This window comes from Bos grunniens, chromosome 5, assembly GCF_055505025.1.
Source record: "Bos grunniens cultivar Pamir isolate PY7600 chromosome 5, Bosgru_T2T1.0, whole genome shotgun sequence".
Lineage (NCBI taxonomy): Eukaryota > Metazoa > Chordata > Mammalia > Artiodactyla > Bovidae > Bos > Bos grunniens.
Genome location: NC_141169.1, coordinates 59,105,980 through 59,112,678, shown reverse-complemented (window position 1 = coordinate 59,112,678; position 6,699 = coordinate 59,105,980). Strand labels below are relative to the sequence as shown.

Genomic DNA, 6,699 nt, shown 5'->3' with positions numbered 1-6,699 from the left:
AAAAATAGAGATGTGAGAGCATGCAAGGTGGTATATGAACACTAGTAAAAACATATCAGAAAAACATGATCATAAGGATTTCTATAATGCACATCAAAATAGCTGAGAATTCTGAAGTTTTGACTCATCATTAGCATGACTCATGAAATAAAATGACTATTCATTGCTGTGATTGGATATTTTCACCCAATAGCTATGGCCTCACAATTTCATGCAAGTTTTTTCAGTTCAATGTCACTTGAGTTTCTGAGGAGTTTGATAAGTATAAGTCAGCAATGAGAAACCATACATCATTACCTACATTCATATTGCTAGGACTGACAGATGATTCTCCAATGCAGGTTTTGATTTTTATATTTCTGTTTATATCCTACTTATTGAGTGTCACTGGGAATCTAACCATCATTATACTCACTTTAGTAGACTCTCACCTTAAAACTGCCATGTACTTTTTCCTCAAACACTTCTCTTTTTTAGAAACCTTATTCACCACGGTGTGCATTCCCAGTTTCTTATACAGCTTATCAACTGGGGACAAGACTATTTCCTATAAGGCTTGTGTTAGTCAACTATTTTTTGTCTTTCTTTTTGCAATAACAGAATTTTTCCTCCTAGCCATCATGTCCTGTGACCATTATGTGGCCATCTGCAAATCCTTATGTTATGCAACCATCATGAATGCCAGAGTCTGTGGATGGCTTGTTGTCTGTTGCTGGATAGCAGGTTGGCTGGTCATATTTCCACAACTCTGCCTGGGCTTAAACATAGAATTCTGTGATTCTAATGTCATTGATCATTTTCTCTGTGATGCTTCTCCTATGATGAAGATCTCTTGTGCAGACACATGGTTCATAGAACAGATGGTTGTTGCCGTTGCTGTGTTGACTGACATTGGGACATTTCTGTGTGTAGTTCTGTCATATATATATACATCATCAAGACCATCACAAAGTTCCCTTCTGCCCCGCAAAAGATGAAGACCTTTTCTACCTGTTCTTCTCACATGATTGAGGTTTCTATCACTTATGGCAGTTGTATCTTCATCTATGTCAAATCTTCAGCAAAGGATGAAGTGACAATTAATAAGTGTGTGTCGTTGCTTACTACTTCAATTGCCCCTATGTTAAACCCATTTGTTTATAGCTTGAGGAACAAGCAAGTGAAACAAGCTTTTACAGACTTAATCAAAAGAATTTCATTGATCTAAAAGAAGTAAAGAAATGTTGAAACTAAGCATAAAATAACAATTTAAAAAGAGCAATGGGCCTCAAGGTCACAATCTTCATTCATGAACTATTAAATCCTGGTATATTGTCTGTTCATATTAACAGGCTCATACCACTGTTATTACTGAATCTCGGACCTAAAATCATCGTTTCAATGCTTGTTGAAATAAACAACTTGATTTCTTTCCTTCTACTAACCCTGGGGTTCTTCATTTCTTCCTTTTCTAGTTGCTTTAGGTGTAGGGTTAGGTTATTTATTTGACTTTTTTCTTGTTTCTTGAGGTATGCCTGTATTGCTATGAACTTTCCCCTTAGGACTGCTTTTAAAGTGTCCAAAGAAACAAAAGAGACCATAGCAAAAATCAACAAAACCAAAAGATGGTTCTTTGAAAGGATAAATAAAATTGACAAACCATTAGCCAGACTCATCAAGAAACAAAGGGAGAAAAATCAAATCAATAAAATTAGAAATGAAAATGGAGAGATCACAACAGACAACACAGAAATACAAAGGATCATAAAAGACTACTGTCAGCAATTATATGCCTATTAGACGGACAACGTGGAAGAAATGGACAAATTCTTAGAAAAGTACAACTTTCCAAAACTCGACCAGGAAGAAATAGAAAATCTTAACAGACCCATCACAAGCACGGAAATTGAAACTGTAATCAAAAATCTTCCAGCAAACAAAAGCCCAGGTCCAGACGGCTTCACAGCTGAATTCTACCAAAAATGTAGAGAAGAGCTAACACCTACCCTGCTCAAACTCTTCCAGAAAATTGTAGAGGAAGGTAACCTTCCAAATTCATTCTATGAGGCCACCATCAGCCTAATACCAAAACCTGACAAAGATCCCACAAAAAAAGAAAACTACAGGCCAATATCACTGATGAACATAGATGCAAAAATCCTTAACAAAATTCTAGCAATCAGAATCCAACAACACATTAAAAAGATCATACACCATGACCAAGTGGGCTTTTTCCCAGGGATGCAAGGATTCTTCAATATCCACAAATCAATCAATGTAATACATCACATCAACAAATTGAAAAATAAAAACCATATGATTATCTCAATAGATGCAGAGAAAGCCTTTGACAAAATTCAACATACATTTATGATAAAAACTCTCCAGAAAGCAGGAATTGAAGGAACATACCTCAACATAATAAAAGCTATATATGACAAACCAACAGCAAACAGTATTCTCAATGGTGAAAAATTGAAAGCATTTCCTCTAACGTCAGGAACAAGACAAGGGTGCCCATTTTCACCATTACTATTCAACATAGTTTTGGAAGTTTTGGCCACAGCAATCAGAGCAGAAAAAAATAAAAGGAATCCAAATTGGAAAAGAAGAAGTAAAACTCTCACTGTTTGCAGATGACATGATCCTCTACATAGAAAACCTTAAAGACTCCACCAGAAAATTACTAGAACTAATCAATGATTATAGTAAAGTTGCAGGATACAAAATCAACACACAGAAATCCCTTGCATTCCTATACACTAATAATGAGAAAACAGAAAGAGAAATTAAGGAAACAATTCCATTCACCATTGCAACGGAAAGAATAAAATACTTAGGAATACATCTACCTAAAGAAACTAAAGACCTATATATAGAAAACTATAAAACACTGGTGAAAGAAATCAAAGAGGACACTAACAGATGGAGAAATATACCATGTTCATGGATTGGAAGAATCATTATAGTGAAAATGAGTATACTACCCAAAGCAATCTATAGATTCAATGCAATCCCTATCAAGCTACCAATGGTATTCTTCACAGAGCTAGAACAAATAATTTCACAATTTGTATGGAAATACAAAAAAACTCAAATAGCCAAAGCAATCTTGAGAAAGAAGAATGGAACTGGAGGAATCAACCTACCTGACTTCAGGCTCTATTACAAAGCCACAGTAATCAAGACAGTATGGTACTGACATAAAGACAGAAATATTGATCAATGGAACAAAATAGAAAGCCCAGAGATAAAGCCACACACATATGGACACCTTATCTTTGACAAAGGAGGCAAGAATATACAATGGATTAAAGACAATCTCTTTAACAAGTGGTGCTGGGAAAACTGGTCAACCACTTGTAAAAGAATGAAACTAGAACACTCTCTAATACCATACACAAAAATAAACTCAAAATGGATTAAAGATCTAAACGTAAGACCAGAAACTATAAAACTCCTAGAGGAGAACATAGGCAAAATACTCTCCGACATACATCACAGCAGGATCCTCTATGACCCACCTCCCAGAATATTGGAAATATAAGCAAAAATAAACAAATGGGACCTAATTAAAATTAAAAGCTTCTGTACAACAAAGGAAACTATAAGCAAGGTGAAAAGGCAGCCTTCAGAATGGGAGAAAATAATAGCAAATGAAGCAACTGACAAATAACTAATCTCAAAAATATACAAGCAACTCCTACAGCTCAACTCCAGAAAAATAAATGACCCAATCATAAAATGGGCCAAAGAACTAAATAGACATTTCTCCAAAGAAGACATACAGATGGCTAACAAACACATGAAAAGATGCTCAACATCACTCATTATCAGAGAAATGCAAATCAAAACCACTATGAGGTACCATTTCACGCCAGTCAGAATGGCTGTGATCCAAAAGTCTACAAGCAGTAAATGCTGGAGAGAGTGTGGAGAAAGGGGAAGCCTCTTACACTGTTGGTGGGAATGCAAACTAGTACAGCCACTATGGAGAACAGTGTGGAGATTCCTTAAAAAACTGGAAATAGAACTGCCTTATGATCCGGCAATCCCACTGCTGGGCATAAACACTGAGGAAACCAGAAGGGAAAGAGACACGTGTACCCCAATGTTCATCGCAGCACTGTTTATAATAGCCAGGACGTGGAAGCAACTAGATGTGCATCAGCAGATGAATGGATAAGAAAGCTTTGGTACATATACACAATGGAGTATTACTCAGCCATTAAAAAGAATACATTTGAATCAGTTCTAATGAGGTGGATGAAACTGGAACCTATTATACAGAGTGAAGTAAGCCAGAAAGAAAAACACCAACACAGTATACTAACGCATATATATGGAATTTAGAAAGATGCTAACAATAACCCTGTGTACGAGACAGCAAAAGAGACACTGATGTATAGATCAGTCTTGTGGACTCTGTAGAAGAGGGAGAGGGTGGGGAGATTTGGGAGAATGGCATTGAATCATGTGTAATATCATGTATGAGATGAGTCGCCAGTCCAGGTTCCATGCACGATGCTGGATGCTTGGGGCTGGTGCACTGGGATGGCCCAGAGGGAGGGTATGGGGATGGAGGAGGGAGAAGGGTTCAGGATGGGGAGCACGGGTATACCTGTGGCAGATTCATTTCGATGTTGGGCAAAACTAATACAATATTGTAAAGTTTAAAAATAAAATAAAATTTTTTAAAAAAAGAAATAAACAACTTGAATTATTTCAACTTTTGTTGAAAATAAACTTTCTCCAAGATGACATCTCATATCAAGAGAATGTAAAGGACCTTACTGAAATTCTAACTTGGTTCTGATCAATTAAAGAACTATTAAATGTTACATGGAAATAAATTGAATTCTTGAGCTGATAGGAAAATAATGGAGTAATAGTATCCATTGTGTTTTTTAAGCCAAACATCCAAATGCATTTATATAATTGTAATTACTCTTCTCAAGAAGGAGTTGATTATTCAACATAAAAATGAGTTCATTTGAGCAAAAAAGGAATAAATTTTAACCATGGAAAGGAAAATATATGACTTTAGAGACTTGGAAATCCACATTGACCTTGTAAAAGAAACTTTAAAGCCCAAAGACTTGAAGTTTAGATTCATCAGAGTCTCTCTAAAGTGAAAACCTCTCTGTTAATTCTAAAGCACAACCTCTCTGTTAATTCATCACCCTGGTGGCCAAAATCAGATAAAATCTGCTGACATAATAAAACAAGTTAGTGCTGAAATATATAATATAATGCAAGTCCTAAATATAGTAATTTAGACGAACAGGAGCAAGAAAATCTCAGCAAATTAAAGCTCTAGAGATCAATAAAATTAAGCTATCAAAATACAAAGAACCCCTGGGTTATAGACAAGGAATCCATTATCAAGGCATAATTGTTTTCTCAATGATTATCTTTAACATCGCAAAAGCATAAGTATGATCTTCACTAATATTTTACAAAGGAAGATGTGCTCCTACATGTATAGTGTGAAAATATCTCTTTAAGACCCTTCTTTCAATTTTTTTTTTATTTTGATATCTGTCCAGAAGTAATACTGCTTGATCATATGGTGTGTGCGTGAGTGCTAAGTCACTTTATTCCTGTCTGACTCATTGCGACCCTATGGACTGTAGTCCACCAGGCTCCTCTGTCCCTGGAATTCTCCAAGCAAGAATACCAGAGTGGTTTGCTGTGCCCTCCCTCCAGGGGATCGTCCTGATCTAGGGATTGAACCCACCTCTCATGTCTTGCACATTGGCCAGTCAGGTTCTTTACCACGAATGCCACCTTTGAAGTCCACTTGATCATATGGTAGTCTTATTTTCTTTTTGAGAAATCTTAATACTGTTTTCCCAAGAGGCTTCACCTTGTCTACAATCCCAGCAACCGTGTGCAAATATCCTGTTTCTTTGTATCCTTGCCAACACATGTTATTTTTTGATTTTTTGAAAACTATTCATCCTAATAGGTGTGAGGTTACACATATTTATGGGTTTTTTTATATTTTATTTATTTTTTAACTTTACAATATTCTATTGGTTTTGCCATATATCAATATGAATCCGCCACACATATACATGTGTTCCCCATCCTGAACACTCCTTACTTATGTATAATATCATATATGAAACGAGTTGTCAGTCCAGGTTCGATGCATAATTATGTTTCATCTATATTTCTATGTTGATTGGTCATGTTGAACATCTTTTTATTTGCTTGTTGACCATTTGTATGTTATCTTCGAAGAAATATCTATTCAAGTCCTTTTTACCCATTTTTGTCCTTTTGTTGTAGTTGTGGAATTCTTTATGCATTCTGAATATCAACCTCTTATTGGGTATAGGGTTTGCAAATATTTTTAAATATTTTGTTCCTAATATATGTTTGCATTAATTTTGATTTTTTATGAATATTGCATTAAAGTATGAATTTATGTTGATACTGAGTTTTCTGGCACCCACTCCTAAAATTTGTGCCCAAAGTGAGCACCTTGCTTCATACACTCTAGTACCTTTTGTGATAAACAGAACACTCTTTCCTAACACTCTGATATGATTGTGTCCTTAACCTATGGGTCTTAAGTAAAGAAAACTAGGAGTTACTAAACTTCAGAGGATGGGGTAACACTATTTCGTTTTGGCAATTCTCTCTCCTTTTCCAAGAAACAGCCTGCCCAGTAATAACCATGAACTCTTCATTCTCTGGGATAAGTGGCTG

General features: G+C 35.7%; 1 pseudogene; it reads left to right on the top strand.

Moving 5' to 3' along the window:
* The first annotated feature begins 272 nt into the window (after positions 1-272).
* Positions 273-1,216, top strand: LOC147372123 (olfactory receptor 6C2-like; annotated as a pseudogene).
* Positions 1,217-6,699: the final 5,483 nt, after the last annotated feature.